Source organism: Rhineura floridana, chromosome 6 (assembly GCF_030035675.1).
Source record: "Rhineura floridana isolate rRhiFlo1 chromosome 6, rRhiFlo1.hap2, whole genome shotgun sequence".
NCBI classification, from domain to species: domain Eukaryota; kingdom Metazoa; phylum Chordata; class Lepidosauria; order Squamata; family Rhineuridae; genus Rhineura; species Rhineura floridana.
In genome coordinates this window covers 116,279,416-116,304,418 of record NC_084485.1, presented here as the reverse complement: position 1 = coordinate 116,304,418, position 25,003 = coordinate 116,279,416, and the positions used below count along the sequence as shown (strand labels likewise).

The 25,003-nt window shown below is 40.8% G+C and overlaps 1 pseudogene; it reads right to left on the bottom strand.

Moving 5' to 3' along the window:
• Nucleotides 1-16,312: 16,312 nt before the first annotated feature.
• LOC133386877 (calcium-activated chloride channel regulator 1-like) overlaps nt 16,313-25,003 on the bottom strand; it is a 39,812-nt pseudogene continuing 31,121 nt past the window's right edge.

The window sequence follows — 25,003 nt, the reverse complement described above, 5'->3', positions numbered from 1 at the left end:
AACAACAAGAAGGATCATTTTATCATATGTGGTGGCTGTGTAAAAAGGCAAAATCATTTTGGGCACAGATAGGTAGGATGATGCAAAAAATTCTAAAGATAAATATTCAGTCAAAACCAGAATTTTTTTTATTGGGTTTTATGGATAAACAAATAGAAAAGAAATATGGAAGAATAATATTATATATGATTACGGCAGCAAGATTATTATATGCACAAAAGTGGAAAATGGAATCAACACCAACAACGGAAGAATGGCTATTGAAATTAATGGACTTAGTAGAGATGGATAAATTGACATGTTTACTTAGAGAAAAATCGACAGACACATTTCTTAAGGAATGGAAGCCTCTCTTAGACTTTTTGTTGAAAGATCAAAATAAAATGATGATATTGGGATTTGACGATTAACTAAGATAGCCTATGGAGAAAAGTGATCCTGTATGTATATATTAAGGGACAGGTCTGATATATATTATATACTTATAGCTGATCTGCGACAAATCGGAAGTCAACTATTTTATTTTTTCTTTTGTTGTATTGTTATGTTTTTGTTGTTTGACTTTGTTTTGTTTGTCTTTTGAAAAATTTGAATAAAAATTATTAAAAAAAAAACAAAGGTAACCCTATGTAGAGTGCATTACAGTAATCCAATCTAGAGGTTACCAGAGCGTGAATAACTGAGGCGAGGTTCTCCCTGTCCACATAGGGTCGTAGTTGGGCTAGCAGCCGAAGCTGGTAGAACGCATTCCGTGCCACCGAGGCTACCTGAGCCTCAAGTGACAGGAGTGGATCTAATAAGACCCCCAAACTACGGACCTGCTCCTTTAGGGGGAGTGTAACCCCATCCAGAGCAGGTCTGATATCAACCACCTGGGCAGAGTACCCCCAAGTTGGTGAGAAGAAAAGAGGGAAACGTCATTGTTCTGACTCGTTTGTTGTCTTTTGTCCTTGTGTTTATTGGTGCCCAAGGGCAATGACTTAGTTTCCAGGTGAGATGTTGCAGCCTCCATGGCTTTCAGGATTGCAAACAGAGGTTTAAAATTGAATTTTCTGCAAATTGGTCGTTTAAAATTCTTAACGTTCTTAGGTTTCCTGGATTGCTTCTCCCTTTTTTTTTTTTGATGCTTACGTTTTTGACGAGGGGCTGTAGAGGTGTTAGTATCTTTCAGTTTTGGCTGGTCCTTCTCCATTTGTTTATTCGTCGTTAGTTTTTGATGTGATGCGTTGTTTGGAGAAAGCGATTTGGCTAATTGGGTCAGGGTTTTCAAAAGGTCGTTGCTTTCTGTGAGAAAAGACTTAATTAAGTTCAGCTCATCAAGAACCATAAGGAGAGTACCCATAAAGTTAACAGCCGGGGGAGAAAGAGCAATTACGTCATTAGTTGAGCTTTTATCTAAAATAGGAGTCACGATGGACGACAAAAGGGGGGGTGTAGAAGCTCGAGGTGAACAATGTACAGACGCGTTTCTTCCTTATAATGCTTCAGCTTCTGCCAGTTCTAGTCCCAATGGGGTGGAATGTGGGTCGTCACACAAATAGGCGCAGTCATTAATTCTGTCTATTGACCAGTCCATGATCGTAGGAGGGGAATCGAGAGCCGTCTGAGGGCGACTTGGCCTCATCGTAGGAGCTGAGCCCTGCTGGAAGAAGGTAGTGATTTTTGATTGCATTGTGTCTTGTAGTGGAGGCTATGTTAACTGGCTATCTCCCAGCTCTCTGCAACACTTCCTTGTCAAAACCATTGTTAGGGGCCACTTGAAGAGAGAATAGGACGAAGCTGGATATAAGCTTAGCAAATCTAGCTAGCATAGGTTTTAGTTTCAAATCGTCTGAGAGCTTTGCGGGCGATATAAACATAGGACAGATAGGCAGTGCCTTCAAAGGCTTCAGGGGCTATAAATTTCAGGTTTAACAGTCCGTTAAGTAGGCCAGTAATAAAAGCCTAATAGTGGGGAGGCTTTACGACTTCAAAAGGTAGAAGCAGAGGCAATTTAGGAAAAAAAGACTTAGCTTGTCATGGAAGAAGATTTAGTCGTGCAGCCTGTGCGGTCGCCATCTTTCCTCCCTCCCACCTAATTCCCTTTGTCACAAGTGCCCAGAATTTTTCTGAATTCTTTGAACGCTCTGCCAAACCCAAGTCCATCCATTGCTGTTTAACATATCTGTTCTTTTTTCCCCGCAGGAGGTTTTTATATTGTTGTCGGGCAAAAATAAAATTATCAAAATTTTTCAGGGGAATCTGATTCTCTAATTTTCCTTATAGCTCTAAAAAGAGCTCGCTTAGCGGTACAACATTGTTTAACATACCAACCCTGTCTAAAGGTTCTGCAAGGGAAACTCTTAGTTAATATTAGTCGAAGTTCCGATGTTATTAAAGAGTAATATTTTAGTGGATCATTTCCAAACAAAAGGTGGTCTCTTAAAATACGTGTCTCTGGTGCAGCCAAGTATGCATGTGTAGCCACTTGGATAGCACCACACCACCATATACCTTTACTTCCCTTGGGCACGATGGATTGAGGGGGAATGATAGGGGATGACTTATAGTTAACTGGAAGGGCTAGAGCAGCTCATAAAGGCATATGATCACTTTCCGGCCTAGCCACAACATCAAAGAAGTCACAGTGAGCATAACATGTTGCGGAGAGTATCAAATAATCTATCACACTCTTTCCTTTCAGTCCCATATACGTATAGAGACCAGCTGACTTGGATGAAGATGTGCCATTACAAATACCTAACTGATATTTGACGGAAAGCTCAAAAAGTGAACAACCCGCCGAGTTTTTACCTGAATCTGCAGAAACTCAACTTGGAAGGGAAAAGATATCGGCCGGACTCGAACCCAATTTATCACCCATGGAAAGGTTGGAAGAGCCTATCCTAGCATTCATATCCCCTACCAATATGATTAAAGGGTGTAAATAGGACTGATATAACGCGTCCAGAACACTGTCTAAGTCCGACCAGAATGAAGGGCATGCGTGCGTAGATGACACCGGGGGACAATACACATCGATCAAAAAGATCTTACAGCCAGACGACAACTAATCGGAGTTATTAAAATATTATTTGACTTAATTAAATCCAATGACTGAATGGTGGGGTTATGGTCCACCTTTATCAAAGTCACTAGGCAGCCACTCGGCCTACCTCCACAATCCAACTTGACTGCCGGTAATGTATAAACTGCATAGCCGGGCAGTGAAGGAAAAGTAGGGGAATTTACCCATGATTCCTGAATGCAAAGCACCTCGGATTGCGTGGAGAAATCATAAAAAGCGCTGTCTACCAACTTAGACATCCAACCCGCAATATTCCAGGAGAGAATGTTAAAGCATAACTTCGATCTACCAGGAGGACGCCAGCAGGTAGACAGCTAGGGTCTCTATAGAGTTGGTTTCCCCAAAGTGAGTAATGACTTCACAAGTGTTAGCAGGTCTACTTACATTTGAAATATACTGTTTATGGGAGGGTTGTAACTCCACTGGGATACATTATGAAGGGGATCCCATTTCATGCTGCTCTAAGATTCTAAGATCTGTCCATGAAGGGATTGAATTCGTATTCAGATAAAATTTCTGAGTCGGAATACAGGGAGGACACGAATTTAGAGCAGGAGTATCACAAATAGGGGATCGAGGAGCGGGAGCCTGCTTTTGGTGCCTAGGTGAGGCATGTATCTGCTTCTGATGTGAAAAGGCTCTCCCTGGCTTCATCTCCCTTTGAGGTTGCATATTTAAAAGGGGGACAGGGTCACCGAATTTACCTACTAGATGGAAAGTTAATCTCTTAAGTCTTAAAATAATGTTTTGCTGTTCCAACTTTGGCAGCTCTGAAAAAGTATTAAGAACAGTAGCTTCCTCCTCAATAAAAGGATCTAGCTGCGGTTCATTATTACAAAAGGATGGAGTTGAATTTGAGGGGAGAGTAGTTAAAACATTTTCTTTCTAAGATGGACCACAAAAGGGGTCTCTAGGGGAAAAGTTGTAACATTTTCCGAATTAAGGGTTTTTTTGGTTGACCAGTCCTACATCAAATGGGCAATGGATCAGATAAATCCCTAAAAAATCTTTGTACGCCAATCCCATGACAAAATAATAGATGTCTATTTGCGCGGATATGTTTCACTATATTCACATTACCAAAAGTCAGCAGAATCTTAGAGTTTACCGGGGCACTATAAAGGATTTTGATTTTAACTATATCAGAGGGCTTCAGCCACTCTGGCAAAAAGGGTTGGATGACGTTTATAATCTGGGGTTTCCCAAAAGTGTATCTGTCACACACGCCTAAATCATATAAAAATATTATTGCTATTGTATCCTGAATAAGTTGACGTTCCCAGTGCCTAGCACATTTCCTCGACTCCATCACTGGCGCAGGCACTGAAGACATCTGGGTCTCTCGGCATACAGACTTGTCTAAGTCCGGAGTTTCAAGAGCCGGAGGATTGCTTAAGTATGGTATAGACGAGTCCACAGGCTGTAGAACAAGGTCTGGATGCAATAGCGGTGTCGTCAGGCTTGTACCTTGATTGGAAGTGATGTTATGACGCTTTGACTTATTCTCTGTCAAAGTATCCAATAGCTTAAATAGCCTCGAAAATTTCATGTTCTTTGTACTCTTCTGTGCTGATTTTAAGTTCGTGATGTTTTTTTACTTTTTCTTATGATGAAGTTGCTTCACTCTAAGATGACATTTAAGTTTCCATTTCTTAGTATTTTTAACACATCGAGGAGGATTCTGAGGTAACCCCAGGCTGCCCCCCACTCTGGGTAGAATGTGAACCAGCTTGGTTTCACCCTTTACTGGGAAAGATTCGGACTGGTGGAGATGATGGAGGTGCATATATTCCTCCACAAGAGTTGTCAGAAGTTTGTTCGTCTCAGTTAGAAAGTTCTTAATACAAACAAGTTCCATCTCTATTACTGCCAGTCTTGGATCCAAAGAACTATATACACTTTGACATGGATCTAAGGTAAGTGGTACAGCCCTGCAATCTGCATTCAGAGAACACAGAAGGGGCGTTGAGTCTATTGGAGGAGGGGTCCCCTGTGTGTATGCTCCCACTTTAGAGCTAGCCGATGAATTGGATAAAATAGACGAGAGGAACTTCTCCGCCATCTTCAGTTCAACTGCTAGATTGGCGGAGGAATAGGATAAGCAGACCCTTGGTAAGATCCCCTTTGTATCAAGGGACCAGTCCAAATTGGGGGGATTTGAATCCGAAAGTTGTAAAGCCGCAATTGGACCCTGGGTAATATCAACTTCTGTATTATCGGCCCAGGAAGAGTTGAAATTATCCTGTGCATTATCCTTGCCCTTCTGGATTGAGGCAAAAAAATGAGTGATTTGTAGCTGCTTCTGTATTGTTCGTGTTGATTTTAGCCCATCTTCTAAGGGAATCCCTTTATCTCTATAAGATGTTCTGGTAAAAACCATGGCAAGCCCCTTTAAGAGTCTCAAGTCCAAGTGAATGGTCAAAATACTACCACGAGGTATTTTGTGACTAAGATTAAAAAATGAATGCTGTTAAAGTTGATGGCAACATCTCCCGGAAGATAAGGAATGAATAATAGGCAGAATTTCCCTTTCAAGAATATCCAGGGAATCCAAGGAATCCTCCGTGGCTCATTAACAGGCAGCTCCCCCTATGTTATTTACATTAGGGAGGAGGTCTTGGCAGGTGATAAAATAGCAACTAATAGACTAAAATGAGGCTATTAAAACTTGCCCATGATTAATACACAGTAGAACTAAAAATAATTGAGACCCTAAAACCTGTTAGACTAGGAACTGGACAAAAAGATAGATGTAGCTTACGGAGCTGGAGGGAGGGAAACCCTCCCCCAACGGCCATTTTCTCCTTCCTATGCTTCTGAGAACTAACAGCAGCAAAAATAGTCTCTTTTAAAGTTGGTGCCTGATACAAAGCAAAGGGGGAAACAAAACACGCAAAAATACTTAAAATAAAACCCGAAAAAAATCTGGTTTAATTCTCAACTATTTCTGGGCCCATAACCTGTTTGGTATTATAAAAATACACACAGAAATAGGAACTAATTTGGTTGGTCCTATTTCTTAGCAGAGTTGTAAAAATACAAGCAGCAGAATGAGAATATAAACCAGCCCTACCTTTCTCTATATAAATAACAACAGGCACAATCCTTTAGGTAAAAGAAAAGGAATGTTTACTCACGACCTCATATGTTTAGAAGAACATAGGCTTTAGCTTGGAAGAAAGAAAAATAGGAGTCTCAGTCCATCTTAGTCTTTGGTAATGGATGCTCTTAGAGAGAGCATCTTGCCATGCAGCCTCTCTCAAAGGTAGGAAGATCAGCAATAGAGGATATTCAAAAATCCCCTAGGACAAAGGAGAAGGAAGTCAGGTAACTAAACCCCATCCATTAGGAAGTTACATCGTGGTGAACAGGTACATGGGATATTTCCCAAATATCCTTAAAGTGACCATGCAATATTTGTTTACTCCAACACGCACAACATAGGAAGTGGACCTTTAGTGTTGTAGCAATGACCCTTTGGAATGCCGTCCCCTTAAATATTGGACAGACACCATCTCTGTTAACTTTTCAGCACCTATTGAAGACCTCTTTCAACATGCCTTTTAAGTAGACATCTTATCACAGTCTGCATCTGTGTTGGAATTGCTTTTCAAGATGTTTTTAAAGTTGTATGTTGTGGTGGTGCTTATGAATCACTGCTGGTGCAACAGATCATTGAAGACCTATCTGGGATGACACAGAAGTGTTAAAGATGTGTTGCAAATGACAAGAAATGGCTGTTGAAATTAGCACCCCTTTTTGGGTTCTTCCCCTCCTCATCCTGTGCTGCGACATCATGATGTTATACATAGTGATCCTTGACCTGTGCTGTGACATCATGACATTGTCTTTCCCTGCCCCCATTCCACATCACCAGCTGCTGCTAGCAGGTTAGGGAAACATACAGCATATTGGCATCATGACATGAGGCAAATGTTACGCACTGGCGTAGGGAGGGAGATGGGGAGGACAAAATAGGGGTGTCATTTTTGGTGGCAGCCTTGTGTCATTCTGCTCTCTGTATTTTCACAAAGTAAACAATATACTTCTTCAGGGTTTCCCAGGTAATTACTAAAGGCTGCAGTTCCAGTAAATAAACACAAGATTTGGGGTTGGTTTCATTTATGCACTTTAAAAACCTGTACACCCTGAGCAAACATTTGTGCAAAGGCTTTGTCTTTTATTTCCTTACAGCAATCCATCTATACAGGCTAAGAACAGAATTGTACTGACATGAACTCTCACTGCGTAAGGAGGCACTCCCGCATGGGACTTCGTATTCTGATTTTGCTGTCACACTAAGGACCAAGCTAGATGTGATGATGTCAGTAGAACACACTACAGCATATGACAAAAGATAGTCACTGAAATACATCTATCCCCAAATCGCAACAGGAACACATTGAATTGCATAATGGCCATTGGAAACCATTAAACCTAGAAGCTTCCTGCAGCCTCTTCCCCCAAGTATTTTTCTCCTAGTTGTGCTCACTTCCAGTATCAAAGCTTGTCTTAGGAGAAAATCACTCTGTTGGATAGACTGTGGAGGAATGAATCATGGATTGGGAAGAGTTTAGTACACCCCACCCTTAAAGTCCTTTTGCTCTAAAAATGAGGTCCTGTTTTACACACACGATTGAGAGGCCCTGCTCTGAAAGCAACAGGCCTACTTCCATTTCTAATTTGGTCACAAAGCACATTCCAGTGGGGACTGGACAGCACTTCTTTTCCAACTCTTTGAGCAAATGTGTCTGATTGCAATAGGCACCTATAGCAGCTTTCCTTCCAGGGCACATAGCAGCTTTGGAGAGGGGAGGGGATTTTCATCAGTACTATGGGAATGTGATGGGTTAACTCCCGTCCCTTTCTCACATGACAAAGTGCTGATCCTGTTCTCTCCTGGCCTCTATTTTATTTTTAAAGAAAAGATGGAAAAGACAGAAATGAAGATATACATACAATATGCAATTTAGGCCTCAGCTTAAAGTGAGAGCTGCTCTATCAAAATAGCTAAAATCACATAACAAAAACTGAGGCTGCAATCCAATACACACTTACCAGGGTGTAAATCCAGTTCAGTGAAGTAGGACTTGCTTCTGAGGGCCTTTCCACACTTACAACATGCCATGGTATAGATGCTGGACTTTTTATATTTTTTGGAATGCAGCCACAAAACATCATCATTATTCAGCGAGTATTCTGGGGAAAAACTCACTTTTTTCTTCTACAGCAAATAATCCAACTTTTGTGAAAAATCCCAAATGGATCCTCAATATTTTCATTTGTGTGGCATGTGCAGAAGCATCGTACCAGTTATTGTGTGGAGGAAGTGGGGGTTGTGAGAGTGGTTTTGGCTACATCTGTTTTGTGCCACTTCTCTCTGACTGGTGCAAGCTGTCACTTGGTGAGCTCCAGAGGAGAGAGATGGCAGATAGCAAATGGAGTTCAGGTGGGTTTCATAGTTCCTCTCATCGAACTCCTTCTAATCTCCTATACTCCTGCAAGATTAGGATGCTTGAATATTAAATGTGTGTGTGTGCATGTGTGCAAGCGTGTGTATACACACACGCACGCAAAAGGGCTATCCCTGTGTGCATGATCATAACTCTGACATTTACTAGCTAGAAGAACATGAGAGTACATAAGGGGTGTGTCTACAGGTGCAGAACTTGTCTGAATTCAGGTGAAATCTTAGGGTCTTCTGTTTGGGTAAAAATGTAATTTCTCCTGGTTGTTTTTTGTTTTGCTGTTATTGGGATTATGCTTTTGTATTTTATTGTTGAATTTTATTAGGAGTTATAAGGATGTATCAATTTGTTGTATGTTTTTAAAGATGTTTTTGTTAACTTATTGACCATTTGAATTTATTTTTTAGAGTGAATTGTGTAACTTTTTTCTGTTCATGTTGTGAGCCGCCTTGTGCATAAATTGTTATGGAAAGGCGGTATACAAATAAACAGTGATGATGATGATGAAAATCTGCCATTAGTGTGGAAAGGAAACTCTGTAGCCATCTGCAGGCAAGCAGCTACAAATTCACTCTTAAAAACATCGGGTCAAACAGCAATTATACCACTATAAATGGAAAGTATTATTATTGTTGTTGTTGTTGTTATAGTGTTTTCAGTTGGTATAATTAACAAAAGGAAACCAACCGTCCACCATTAGTCCCTTCAGCTCTTTCTAAAAGCGAGCTATTACAGTCCTAGCTGCTACCAGCACAAAGCTAAAGGACCTCACAGTTGTCTCCCAAAGAAAGGCCCTCAGTTCTAAATAGATATAAATGAATTTACAATACTGTTGCTGCTTTTTAGGACTCCAGTTTGTTTTATAAAAGGTTTGGGATCCAGGAGATGGACACAGATAAGCAAAGTTTCTGCCCAATTTTCCTTTATACAATTTCAAAACCTCTGAGCGCTAATAGAATAAAAATGTATAAAAATAGATAAAACTGTGCTATGGGCAAACAAACTTTTTTTCTCCTTGGGGTCACCCATGCCCTTTCACAAGCTATTATTACAATGCACTTCTGGTCCCCTGCTGAGATGTTAGTTGAAATGGCCCACATTCTTGACTGCCTATCATTGAAGCTAAGTTTCCTTAGCAACAGCAGCCATGTCCGTATCTGCCTCATGAGCCTTAGAATGTTGCCTCCACGTTTTGCTTGTTACTTTTCTTTACTTTTTTTTTAAAATGAAAGCTAAGACTCTTGGCCTCCTGCTTGGTGGGGGAGAGAGAATTATCATGAAGAGAACAAGAAAACATTCAAAGTTCAACCCCAAAATTAACATAAGTAACTTTTACATTACCCGGCAGTTATGAGAACTACCTTCACGTGTAGTTCAGTGAACTTTGTTCAACCAAACTAGTTCATCCTGAGCATTGATCAGTACTGCTGATAAGATACAGTCTTTACAAGGGAGTTCATATGGATGTGTGCTGGAATGTGCTTGCCTCAGAGGTTCCACATTTTTAGGGTGTCCATGCATCCTATTTTACAGAAGACAGTCTTCTATCTGAAAGGCTGTCCATTCTGAGTCTGGGTTAAAGATAAAAACAAACTCTAAGAAGGGACAGCAGAGACCCTGGAGTTGCCTAGTCAGCACCTGAACAGGAGACTGAACAGGCACACAAGTCACCTGGTTACAATGATGGAGAGATGTATTGTACTTCTATTCAAATTACAGTAATTATTACTATTTGCATCTATATATATTAGGGTTGCCAGGTTCAGGGCCTGAGACTGATCCTGCATAGACTTGGATTGGACTCATCAGGATTTGGGACCCACTCCTTCTGAATTGGAGCTGCCTCTACAGCTGCTGGGCTGAGGTTCTCACAGGCTAGGTTGCAGGCTGTTGGAAGGTGGACTTCAGCGGCATACAAGGCTTATGTCTGCCCCTTGGAAGGGCCCGGTAATATGGAAGCCTAATAGCATTGCCTTGTTTTGGCAGGTTGCTGGAGGGGGACAGAGCGGATGTGCATCCTAATCTGCGGCCACAGCATGATTTTCTAGGCGGGCCATAGGGCCGCATCATCTCGAATGGGCTCGCAGCTGGGGCTCAGTCAACGAACTACTGTACAATGGCTTGGCTGGCGAGGGATGCGCTAGGATGGGCTCCTACCCGCCCTGTTCCAGCAAGGGTTAGTGAGTGGGGTTCTGCACATTTTGGTCATTCACCTGGGCGGTAATGACCTGGGTTTACTCAAGGGCAGGGCCCTTACTGTTCAGGGATGTAAAGACATGCGCGTTATAAGGCAGCATTGGCCTTCAGTTTGTCTGCTTTGGTCAGACATACTGCCACGTATGGAATGGCATGGAGTTTGGGACCCCAGGAGGATAGACTGGGCACATAAGAGGGTCAACCGACAGATTCGGTTGGCTCTTCTTGGGGATGGTTGGTTGCCCATTCCCCATCCACTCATACAGCATTCTAGGGTTGAACTCTATAGGGCTGATGGCGTTCACCTGTCGGATACAGGGAACAACATATTTTTACAAGACGTGCAGAGGAGTCTGCTGGAAGTTATTCTACGTAGAGGGGAAAAAGGGGGACTAAATAGAGATTTGTCCCCCTTTTATGACGGTAAAGTGCAGGAGGGGAAATAGGTAACGACAGCTAGGTGGCCCCCTTAGGCATCGTTGGAGGTGATTGGTGGTTCCGGAGGCCTGTCTCTCAGGGTTTTATGGCCCGTGGACAGGATATGGGCTGCTTTTGGGGCCAACTTACCTCACCCACCCGAGGGTTCTACTGGGGTTGGTGATGTGGGAAGGCCTCCCTACTCACCTACAAGGTGTGGCCGGGGCAGGGGGTAAGCAAAAGGGGCTTGCCCTTTGCCCCAGCAGGGGCTGGTCGCCCGAGAGCTGTAGGGCAAGCTGCTTGCCTATATTTAGTTCCTGCACTTAGGTTTCACCTCTGCAGGTCGCTTTAAAAGTTTTTGTTTGTAATTTAATAAAGTGGCCCTTTATTCAACCATAGCTGCTGTTGTCTGCGTATTATTTCGCCCATCGACTGCAAATGTACTTTGCTCCAGTGAAGCACTTCACTGAATAAACAACCTTAAAGCAGGCTTTGGCTTCATCGAGTCTCCCACAAAACAGAACCTGTCATAAATTCCACAACTATAGTCATGCTTATATAAATATTTCTTCATACTATGTCCCAATAAGTATCTGATTTCACACTATGGCTGTACCATATTACTTCCTCTACATTTTCAGTGTGCCCTTCTTCCTTGGGGGTGTTCATGGTTCCCCTCTGTTGTTTTCATCCTGAGGGGCAGATTAAGATGATAGATGGTGAGTAGCCCATGGTCACCCAGTAAACTTTATAGCTCATTTCCATTAAAAATTAAAACAATTTACATGCAGCAAAAGTTTATGAAGTTGATCCACACAGTACGTTTAAAGCACATCCAGCTTGCATTTAAAGCACATGACTTCCCCTAAAGAATCCTGGGAAGTGTAGTTTCCTCCTCACAGTTCCCACCACTCCTAACAAACTATATTCCCCATGATTCTATCGTATGATTCATGTGATTCAAATATGGGTTGAATGTGCTTTAAATGAATGGTATGGAACTGCCCTAGGTATGATGTGCATTCAGGATATAAATCTAATAAATGAATGAATGAATTCATTAGCAAATTGAAAAGAACAATTTTAAAATATATTTTTTTAAACAGGGTTGTAGCTCAGTGGTAGGGCATATGCCTTGCATGCAAAGGTCCAAAATTCAATTTCTGGAAAAGACTATTGCCTGGAATCCTGGAGAGCCAATGCTCATCCATGTCATCAGTACTGAGCTAGATGCTACCAAATGGTCTGAGTGGTATAAGACAGATTCCTCTGTTCCTAAAAATGGAAAGAGACCCAAGGGCCACAGTGACTCTAAAATTTATTTATGTATTTTAATTAAAACATTTATATACCATTTTATTGCAAAAAATATCAAAGCAATTAAAAATATCAAAGAATTAAAACAAAAAAAAATTGGCAAAAACAGTAAAAGACAGGTATTTAAAAATACTCAAAATAATAAAAACCAACAATAAGTTAAAAACAGATAAGAAGCATAATAGTTTCTACATGCCTGGGTAGGCTTGCCTAAACAAAAAATGTTTCTAGCAGGTGCTGAAAAGGGTACAATGAAGGCATATGCCTAATGTCAGAGCTTAGAAAAGTTACTTTTTTGAACTACAACTCCCATCAGCCCAATCCAGTGGCCATGCTGGCTGGGGTTGATGGGAGTTGTAGTTTAAAAAAGTAACTTTTCCAAGCTCTGCCTAATGTCAATCTGCAGGGAGTTCCAAAGTGTGCTGTGCTAAAGGATCAATTTCTTACAAGAGCAGAACAAGTATTATGTGGCACCCATAAAATGTAAAGCACACGTTGAACTTGGCCTGGTAGCAAATTGAGAACCAGTGCAGATTTCAGAGCAGAGGTATTATGTCCTGAGAGGGTCTCACTCACATCAGCAATTGTACCACAGCATTCTGCACTAACTGCAGTCCCTGGGTCAGGTTGTGCTGCGTAGGGATTTCTGTGACCTTGGCTAACTGGCTGCCAGGATTTTTTTAGTTTTTGTTTTTGGTTAGGAGTCCTGACTGGTTGTGGGATGCTGAGTTTTCTGCCTTATTCATAGGAATCCTGTTGGTATGGTATTGCATTGAAAAAAATCATCACTGTATTTTGTTTTTGTTTTTCTATTTCCATTTCATTTACTTTTATCCTTGCTCCCTTTCATCCATAGAAGCAACAGTGGTTTCATGTGCTCTGCTCAACCTTCTTAAACACACTGATGATGCACTTTGTTGTTTGTTTCTTGCCCAGCAGTGGTAAAAGAGAATTCACATACTGGGCAGCATGGCTGCAGTTGTTGTTGTTCCCAAGCTGCTGCCTATGAAGGTAAACCAAATCATGTGTGCTTTCTCTCTATTATATTCACTGGAATTGGGTTGGCTGAGGAAGTTAGTTTATAGGGAAACAGAAAAGGGTAGAGAATCTTCTTACATATTACTCAGACCTCTTTCTGAAGTGAAGGGTCAAATCTGTAAAGAAATTTGGATGTTAATTATTATTATTATTATTTTTATTTAGTTGCATTTCTAAACCGCCCTATAGCTAGCAGCTCCCAGGGCGGTGTACAACATGATAAAACCACAATATTTAAAATACAGCAAGTGTGTATTGCGCAAACAATATAAAACATTATATAAACAAAGTAAAAGAAAACTAGAAATAAAATAAGATTAAAAGCATAAAATACATTAAAATGCCTGGGTGAAGAGGTGGGTTTTTACCTGGCGCCGGAAAGATGACAGGGAAGGCGCCAGGCGTATCTCATCTGGGAGGGCATTCCATAATTCGCGGGCCACCACCGAAAAGGCCCTAGATCTTGTTACTGTTCTCCGGGCCTCTGTATGGGTTGGGACCCGGAGAAGGGCCTTAGATGTCGAGTGCAGTGAACGGGTAGGAACATAGCGAGAGAGGCGTTCCATCAGATATTGCGGTCCAGTGCCGTTAAGGGCTTTATAGGTAAGGACCAACACTTTGAATCTGGCCCGGAAACATATTGGAAGCCAGTGCAGTTGGGCCAGAATAGGTGTTATGTGGTCGAATTTCTTCGTCCCAGTAAGAACTCTGGCCGCAGCATTCTGCACTAGCTGAAGTTTCCGAATCGTTTTCAAAGGTAACCCTACGTAGAGAGCATTACAGTAATCCAGTCTAGAGGTTACCAGAGCATGAATAACTGAGGCTAGGTTCTCCCTGTCCAGATAGGGTCGTAGTTGGGCTACCAGCCGAAGCTGGTAAAACGCATTTCGTGCCACCGAGGCTACCTGAGCCTCAAGTGACAGAAGCGGATCTAATAAGATCCCCAAACTATGGACCTGTTCCTTTAGGGGGAGTGTAACCCCATCTAGGGCAGGTCTGACATCAACCATCTGAGCAGAGGGCCCTCCAACTAACAGCATCTCAGTCTTGTCAGGATTGAGTTTTAGTTTGTTCGCTCTCATCCAGTCCATTATCGCGGCCAGGCAGCGGTTCAGTACAACAACAGCCTCACCTGAAGAAGATGAAAAGGAGAAATAGAGCTGCATATCATCAGCATATTGCTGGAAACGCACTCCGTAACTCCTGATGACCTCACCCAGCGGCTTCATATAGATATTAAAAAGCATGGGGGACAGAACTGAGCCCTGCGGGACCCCATGCTGGAGCACCCAGGGACTCGAGTAATGTTCCCCAAGCATCACCTTCTGGAGACGATTCCCAAGATAGGAGCACAGCCACTGCCAAGCAGTGCCTCCAACTCCTAAATCCGCGAGTCGCCCCAGAAGGATACCATGGTCGATGGTATCAAAAGCCACCGAGAGATCAAGGAGAACCAATAGAGTTACACTCCCTCTGTCTTTCTCCCGACAGAGGTCATCATACAGGGCGACCAAGGCTGTTTCTGTACCAAACCCCGGCCGAAAGCCGGATTGAAATGGATCCAGATAATCAGTTTCATCCAAGAGAGCCTGGAGTTGGCGAGCGACCACACGCTCTAGGACCTTGCCCAGAAATGGAACATTTGCTACCGGCCTATAGTTGTTAAAGTTATCAGGGTCCAAGGAGGGCTTTTTTAGGAGCTGTCTCACTATCGCCTGTTTAAAGGTAGGAGCAGGGCATTCCAGGTAGAGGGTTGCCAACCCTGCTTGGATATGGATATCTTTGCATAGTCAACCTTTACCAACAACACAATCCAAACCATATCTACTGAGAAGTAAGTCCTATTGAGTTCTATGGGGCTTAGTCCCTTAGTAAGTGTGTTTAGTATTGCAGCCATCTTTACTCCTGAGTGCTCCCATCTAACATCTCCACAACACTAGGCTCCTTTGTTCCTACAATGGCCTTCTGGTGACTGGCATGGCCTGAGGGCACTTAAACCCTTTTTGCCAGAAGCAAATTGGCTAGATTCAGTGTTCCCTACCCAGGCTCCATCTTTTAGCTATGATTTCTATCTTAAGTTCCAATCAGATAAATCTTTTTGTATGAATTGTATGCACCAAGCAACTGTGATTGATGTTTAATGTATCATGCTTATGACATCACTCAGGTCCGCCCCATGATATCACTCAGATCCGCATGATGGCATCACTTGGGCTCACCCCATGACATCACTCAGGCATGCCCCTGTGACATCACTGGGATCTGCCCCCAAAATCTCAGAGTTTGGGATGCTTCTGACCTGGCAACCCTACCCCTAAGGCCAGTAACTTAAACCACCTAAATATATGTAGCATAGATTTTATTTTAAAGACTTTCTGGGGAAAAATGGACTGCCTTCAAGTCAATCCCGACTTCTGGGCGACCCTATGAATAGGGTTTTCATGGTAAGCGGTATTCAGAGGAGGTTTACCATTGCCTTCCTGTGAGGCTGAGAGGCAGTGACTGGCCCAAAGACACCCAGTGAACTTCATGGCTGTGTGGGGATTCGAACTTTGGTCTCCCAGGTCATAGTCCAACACCTTAACTAGGCTGCCTAAATTATATGATAATAAAACATTCTGTAGAAAAATATTACATTCAAATAAAATATTCCATAAAGCTTACTGCACACATACACACCCACCCCGTAAAATATTATCTCTATTCAAGTTAATCCATTGTACTTTTAAAACTGATGATCTTCCAAGAAACACATTTGCATGGCCAATAAAAAGCCAATCAGCTTGGGAGGAGGGAGTTTAGTATACACTTATTTCTTGCTAGCTGCCAGCAGAAGAACAAGGCTGGGATAGTCATTAGGTTTTGTGGCATCCAAGACCTGCTGTGAAATATCTACAGGCAGGAGTACAATGAGATGAGTTGTAGGGGAAAAGAGAATCCTCTCATATCCTGCAACTTAGACCACAAGAGATTAGGGTTTCAGATCTCAATTTTTCAGCCGAAGACTCAGGTTTTTGGGGGTCCCCTCCAGGTGACTCACCTTAATCTCTGGACTTTCAGCTTTCATTTTTAAAAAAAATAAGTTTCTAGGTGGTCTGGTTCCAGAGATATACACCAAAACGTCAGCAACCCCCCACAACTTCTTAGTTGCTCTTAATTCTGCTCTAATCCCTGCCCTTTCGGGTTTTTAACCAATAAGAAGTCAGGGTTGTGATTGACAAGGAATTATAGAGCTAAAAAATTTTAGAGTCAAATTGAATTATCTGCCTTCAAGTCGATTCCGACTTATGGCAACCATATGAATAGGGTTTTCATTCTACTCCCTGGGGTTTTTGTTTCAAATCATTTCGCCGCAGGAAGGAAAGGGAGAAAAAGGGGTGTGTGACACGTTTCTTGCTTTTTTGGAGAAATAAGTGCAATTGCCAGCATGTGTATCTCCTTAAGTATCCATAAAGGTAGAAAAGCATACATTCCATAAAGACAGAAAAGCATACATAAGCGTAATATCGCAAATACAAACAAGAAAGCAAGCAGGCTTCAAATGGGTAGACCTGGTGGCCTGGTCTACCCATTGAAATGCATAGACTTTCCGGACACCAGGTCTACCCATTGAAATGCCAGATCTACTCACTGAAACGCATTGGCTGTTGTGATGCCAGGTCTATCCATTGAGACACATGGGCTTTTCTGCCTCCAGTTCTACCCGTTGAAAGTAATGGGCATTTCCTGCCCTGCATATGAGTGGTTTGCTACAGCGTCCCCGCTGCCCGGAACCATAGAGACAGGAGAACCATAGAGCAAGAAAGGTGTCACTCCCCCTCCTTCTCCCTTTCCTTCCCATGGCGAAATGATTTGAAACAAAAACCCCAAGGAGTAGAATGAAATTGACAAAGCTTTCCAGAGGCAGGCGTGCAACCGACCAGCAGCCCCTTTCTTGTTTGTATTTGCGATATTATGCTTAAACGAATGTATGCTTTTCTGCCTTTATGGATATTTAAGGAGATACACACGCTGGCAATTGCACTTATTTCTTAGAAAAAAGCAAGAAACGTGTCACCCCCCCTCCTTCTCCCTTTCCTTCCAGCAGCAAAATGATTTGAAGCACAAACCCCAGCGAGTAGAATGAAATTGACAAAGCTTTCCGGAGGCAGGCTGAAACCGACCACCCCCCTCCTTCTCCCATTCCTTCCATGGCGAGAACTCCTTTACAGCCATATTGTGTTTGTTGCAAAGGGAGAGAGGAGCATATGTCATTTTTTTGCTGACCAATTGGTTGATAGGGGGAGGTTTTAGAGGCGGAGCTTGGAAAAAGTGAAAAATATGTAGGGGTCTTACCGCTGCGGGTGCGGGTGCAAAAAAGCATTTTTTTTAATTGGGAAAGAGCGAACTAAAAGGCAGAGTGAGGACTATCAGATGACAAACCGAATATGGAAACCGTGGATTATCCCGCTCCGTTTGAATAAGCCCTTATATAGACATGTATAGGATTATTCCATGAAAGCCTACATCAAAAACCATACATACTCTAAGAATAACAGGCAGTGAAAAATGCAATATTTTAATAGCTATAATTATAATAGTTACAGAAGTTGGTATTTTCTTTTTAAAAGGTAGTGTTTTGATTTTAAAAACTTAAGAATTTGTAGGAAAAATGAAGAGAGTACAACTACATTCCCGTTTCTGCCAAAACTCTTTATATTGAATGTACTCCTAGACACGAAACAGTTTCAGGAAGTATAATAGACCCAGCATGCCTTGCCTTGTTGCCAGTAAAAGGGAATTGCTTCAGTGGCACATGAATAAGTGTAACTGAAGCCATTTTCTTTTCCTGGCAGCAAATGTGTATATAACGGAGACTGTACACTCGTTGAATGTTACATGTGAATAACTGTACAAGTGTACAGCCCATCTACTTGTGTGCCCAGATACACTGACTGTACACTCGTTGAATGTAATGTGTGAACAGGGCCCCAGCCTATTGACATCAGGCAGGTGCCTTCACGGTATTCCTTTCAGTGCCTGCCTGCTTTTTGTTTAGGCAAGACTATCTAGGCACATAGATACTGATGTGCTTTACTCTTTTCAGTCTGTTGTTGTTTTAATTGTTTAAAAATGTTTCTAAGTTGTTTTTCACCTTTTTATTGATAATTATGTTTTTTGTAAAATACTTAGTTTTTTTTACAATCAAGTGGTATATAATTTTGTTAAATAAAAATAAATAATAAAGGGAGAGATCACTAGAGACCACTCATTAGAGAGTTCTCTCTTAAATTGTCATAGTATTTCTGAAATTGGTTCATATTTGAAAGCCTGGCAGATTTGTTGCACCATTTCTGTGGCTACCTCACTGTCAAATAACAAGATAAAAAGTGTGAAGCATTCACTGGAAGCACAAAAAGGAGGTCAAAAACCAGAATGCTGGAAAGATGTGGCTTTATTCTGTGCACAGTGGTACCAATAATTTCTTGTATATAAAAAAAGAGAAATTTCTGTATAAAATATGTTAAAGCCCAACGCATTTCAGCCTGTGTAGTCAAGCCTTCATCAGGGGCTAAAATACAAAACAATGAATATTCTTAAAAAAACATACTAACAACTTAAACACACACATTCATTTTGAGAAGGACACAGTTACAATTACAAAAATATATTGCAGTCAAATATTGCTTTCATTATTTTCAAAATATAATTACAAAGCTCTAACAACTTAAATACATACTAACAAACTTAAACACACTCATTTTCATTTCTGGGATAACACAGTTACAGAAATGTTGCAGCCAAATGTTGATTTTATTATATATCAAAATATAGTTGTAAAACTCTAACAACTTGAATACATATCTAATTCTAAAAGAACAATTACAGAATAATATTGCAGTCAATATTGCTTCAATATTTTCAAAATATACTCACAAAATTAAACTCTTCAGTAAAGTATTAAGACAACCTTTTTCTGGTATTTTCCTTATTGCTGTTGTCATGTAAAGCAAACTGAAACCCAAATTCAAAGAAATATAGAATCTTTTTCAATGCTGTTCAGAGTTCCTGTCTGCAGGGAACCCTCTCCACTTGGTCTGGAATATACATCTGTCATTGCATTTTTGCATGTTGCAGAGGACTTTGAAGAATGTTCTGGGGCATGCTCTCAGTTTATATGAGCTACCAGTTAGGCTTGTTGAGATTAACCGTAATTCCATGCCCGCGTAAAAGCATGGCTTGTGTCAGGAATCCCCACAACCTTTTGGGGGGCCAGGGCCCTACATATTTAATCTCATTGTGAGAATATGTAGTATCCACTGCCTCCCAATGAATCTCCTAGTATTCCTGTTTCATGTATACTATGGGCACCACTGGTTTGCCGTGGTAGGTAGAAAGGTTTTTACAACTTAGAACATGCTGCAAAGATTTAAAGGGGTTTTCTGGCTGCTGCAAGCTACAGTGGCAGCACAGGCATTCTCCTCGCCATCTCGCTCAGAATGCCTGGCTCTGAAGAAGGACCACCTCAGTCCTTTCTCAAAGTGAGGTGAAGCAAGGCTAGAAAAAGAAGGTGGTGCAAAAGCTGCCAGTGCAAAAGAGGGAGGGGGAGAAAGTGGGGGGTGCAGGAAAGGGGGACTCCGGGGGAAGGGGAGGACGCTGCCTCCACAAAGAAGAGGATAGGGCAGTGGAACAGGAGAAGGGGTGGCAGTAGTAGGAGAGGCACTGCCTGCCTCAGGTGGTGCAATACCTTGCACCAAGCTGGCAGACACACCGGACTTTTCAAAGAAATGAACATTTATTGACTGCATGACTGTTAGTAAAACACAAGATAATGAAGCAAACAATGTTTCACATCTCATAAGGAAAGGAGGAAATAAAATATGGATAAACAATCTTTTCCCCTGCAACTATATGTGCTGCCTGTTAAAATTCAGAGCAGGCCCTTTACCCTTTCATAAGTAGCAACATGTATCCAGGTATTTCCTGTGGGGTGTATTGTGGGATATCCTCCTACTGAGAGACCATCAAGATCTGTCTCTCATATCTTTACTCCACCTACCCTTGAGGTTTCCAGTAATTTACCTCTAATTTGGAACCAACAGGAATGGGTAGCAGGCTCAGGATATGGGATATGATTCTGACTGGGACCGTGGAAGAACAGATGATTTAAAAAAAACACTTTCCCCACATCATGGTCCCGATTCGACACTCCTCTCCCAGGCCCCTGCTATTTGTGAAAGAAAAAAATAACTATGCAAGGGCAAACCACGTGGCAAACCTCACATCTAATTTGGCTTTAAGATTATGCCCTGTAATGCTAAACTTAATGATGGATATTGTTCAAGCTAGTTAAAGAGCACTGAACAGATTAACTACAAACCAAAAATTTACAAACAAAAATAATTTTCCCCCAATTTACTTCTGGGATGAAAAGCATTTTTCAGCATCCTGAAACATGCCCAAGTCTCCCTGCAGTTGCACAATCAAGAGAGAAAGTTGCAGTGGTGGACCACTGGGATGAAATCCCTCTTCCTAGAGCAACGGTATAATGCTACTCAAGGATGTTCCAGGAAGATAATGCTGGTGTAAATAAAACTTTTGGTTAGCTTTCCCCCTTATTATGCATTTTTTAAAATAAATCATATTTAAGTAAAGGAGTTCCCCCCCTTTTATTATTATTTCCATTGATATTACATCATCCAAGTCAAGTCAATCAAAACATATCAAATCACAAACGTATGAACAACCTATACATCCAGAATTTTTACCTTATAACATTATACCTTATTAGGGAAATCCAAAAACTATTCTTAAATAAGCCTTCATCCTTAGTCCTTTAGATACTCTCAAATTATTAATTCAAATTCAGTTTCAACATCTCAGGAGAGTGAAAAACACTAATATAGGTTGAGGATGTATTGTTTATATATTGAATAAAGTTTATGCAGCTTTTCATAAATAAGCCTTGTCTTTGCCCTTGCTTAGTCCTTAAATAGTTAATTTCACCATTACACCATATTCTCAAGCTTTTTGATACCAATCAGTTACAGAAGTGCCTCCACTTCTTTGCATAAATTATCCTAGCCACTGTTAACATGTAAAATAGTGTTAATTTTTGGTTAAAAAATGAGGTGCCAGTACTCATATCTTTATACAAGTGGTGTGGGTGGCAGCCCAAAATGACCATACTCCATACCGGTGAATACTATTACACAAAAAAGCACTGATTATACTAATTCCATATGCTGTGGTCTTACTGACTCCTTTATATAATTTAACAAAAGCAGGGCTAGATGGCAGAGAATTTCATACCCTAAGATTTTAGTTACTTGAGTTCTGATTTCTTCTAGATCACATCATCACATGTGAAAAATCTTCTACTTCACATTTCCATCAGCTTTATGAGTAATTGCTACTAATTTTCTATATTCTAACTAGTGTCATGTACCACCTACTTATCAATTCATAACAATTTTCTTTTATTGTCATGCTCGATGAAAATCTATGTCCTGTTTTCCAGAAGCATTCCCTTACATTCAATGGAATATTCCCCCCAATGTTCAGTGCCCATTTAATCATATATTCCTTTATGTTCTTTCTGTATCATATTTAATCAATAAATGGTAAATTTTTGCTACTGAATGCTTCTTATATTTTATTAGTTTTTCAATTCACTATGTTCCCTTAATTGCCTCCTATTGAGCATCTGATATTCCTGCACACATTATCTGACTTGAAAGAAAACACCATGGCAGATTTCTATTTTGCATTTTCCTCTTAATGTCTAAAGTACAATAACTGAGTCTTGAATTATGAGATCTTATAGTCTACAGAGGTTTTCTTTTCATAGCTGAAATCCTTGCTGTGAATCTTGTACCGCTGTACCTAAAATTGTTTCGAGCAAAGGATTCTTATTGGTTGATTAAAGCAGAATTTCACATTACCTTTTCCTATGTCATAGTTATTCCCAGGAGCTGTCCATGACAAAATGAATCCAGCAGCAGCTAGCTCTACCTCAAGTTCAGTGATTCTACAAGGTGGAAAGACATCTGGGAGATTACCTCCAGGAGGAACTCCTGTTACAACAAAAGAACCACCTGATGCAACTCGGCTGAAATTTCCTGGATTTGCATGGATTTCATCCTCATGAATTTGAGGTCTTGGGGGGTTCATTTTTATTACACCTACAAAAAAAGAAAAGAAAAGAAAGATGTGTCATATGGTATGATTACAAACCTCATTATTCTGAAAGTCTTATTTATTTTCTTTTGTGCAAACACAAAACAAAGATAAAAGACATATATCAAATCATAATGGTTTTCTTCAAGCAGGGCTTTCAGTGTGGCTGCCCATGTTCTGTGGAACAGCATCCTGTTCAGATATGATTGTTACATACCATCTGCACTTTCCAGAAACAACTGAGGGCAGTTTTGTTCCAAAAAGCTTGATGAATGGGTCTCTGCAATAGGTATCAATTTTGTATTGTTTTTAAACTCATTTTGTTATTTTTTGTGCTGTTCTGTAACTTTTTTTGTACATCACCTTGGGACATACGTAGAAGATAATTAACTAATTAATAATCATAATAATTCTGCAACAGATCTCTTTTTTCTCTACATATCCAACCCCAGCCACCTAAGTTTTTCATTTGATTTATAGTATGATTTTTATGCAGGTGATGTCCAGATATATCTCTGGTCTATCACTGTTTATGTTCTTTACAAGCTGATTGTTTGACCACTTGATTACAGATATCAAGACAACAATTAATCAATATGCAGAAAACTGCAGTACTTGTTTTTCCTCTTAAACCTGTTCACTATCCATTGTGATCCTGTGTAATTCAGTGTACTGAGCAAATCTGCTGTCCTACCTTCAATAGCTTCCTCTTTTGCTCCTCAAATATCTACTCTTGTTAACTTGCCTTATTTTACTCCATGACATTTTCATGTTCTATCCACTCTTAACTGACAGTTTTGCAAAAGTGCATATCTAGTGTCTTATTTCTAGAATTGATTATGGCAATATTCTTCTATTGGGACTTCCTGCTTTTTCTCTTCAGCCTCTAGCATCTGTCAGAAATTCTCCTTGTCTATTTTTTTTCTCCTCTTGAAATTCTCTCTCTCTATTTTCTATCCATATTTCTTTGCATTGGTTCTATTAAGCTTGTGTGATTTGTTCTGAAGTGTCTTCATGACATCTGTCTCTCCTTCTTGCTTATCCTTTATTTTCCTTCTTGTTATCTTCATTGATCTAACACTAACCTTCTATGCAAACTCCACTTCCATATACTGGTTCACATCCATTTGATGCCCCTCTGCTAATGAAAAGCAGAGCCTACCATTAGCAGACCTTAGGTGACCTTCAGCAATTTTTCTTCCCCTGCAGCCCCACCACCACCACCTCTCCTGTTCCAAAGGGCATTCCAAACCTTTACAGGAGAATTGGGGGTGCATGGGTGCTGCAAGAATCATTGAAGATCAATTCAATTCCTTTTCCACTGAGGAAGGCTCTGCTAGGTCAAAGAGGCTTTCACTGGTGGAGAGGCACCAACTGGATACAACTGGTTTTTTGCTTTTTACAATAATACGCCATACGCATGGATATCACAGCTTTAAAAATGATTAATGCCTTCTCATTTTATGTCTCAGAAATCAATGAAACCTTATTTTTTCCCTCTTGTTCCTGTTTATTTTCTTTCTCATCAACATTCTGTGTGTTGTTGCCCTTCCCTCCTGATTTCTCTTTCTTGAAGGTTTGCCTTGTTAGATTTTAAGCCTGTAGGCGTCAGGGCCATATCTAGGGATGTCGTTCACTTGTTGGTGCCAGTTTAGTTCCCATTTTGCCAAACTGGCACCCAGTTCTGTTTTGTGGCAGTTTGCTTTTCATGATCTTCTGCTTTTACCATTTTGTTTTCCCCCTGAAAAAATAATGTTATTGTTTTTGTTCTTTCTTCTGAAGTTTTTGCTCTTGGCCTGTGTGTTTTTCTATTCAAATGTAAATGAGGCAGGTAACTGCCCATCGAGTAACTCTCTCACCTCAAGTTTACTGTCTGTCCTAGGACAGTCAACTTAATTCTCCCTCATACAAGAAAATTAAGGGAGCCTTGTCCAGTTGAATTTTTTCCTAGCTATGTGATGTAAGTTTGAAAGTTGTAAACTTAACCACTCACCGGCTGTTCCGTTCTTGTCCTTAATGTAGCCTGTTTGCCAACCAAAATATGATATTGCTGGATCCACCATCAATATCACAACAATGATTACCATTTTTAAGATTATTTTTCCTCCCCCCCCCCATCCCTGGGTCATTAAGCAGACATATCTGACAGACAATGACTATACAAATGTCTGCTGTGCCTGAAGTGATACAAAAAACAGATACAAGGGAGAGACAGGTTAAGAATAAAACAATGAATGTTAATCACCTCATTGACACAGAAGTTAAAGGGAATACACATTTCAGCTGTTTAGACAGATGATATATAGCAGGAGATAGAATGGATAAATGGACATGGATATGG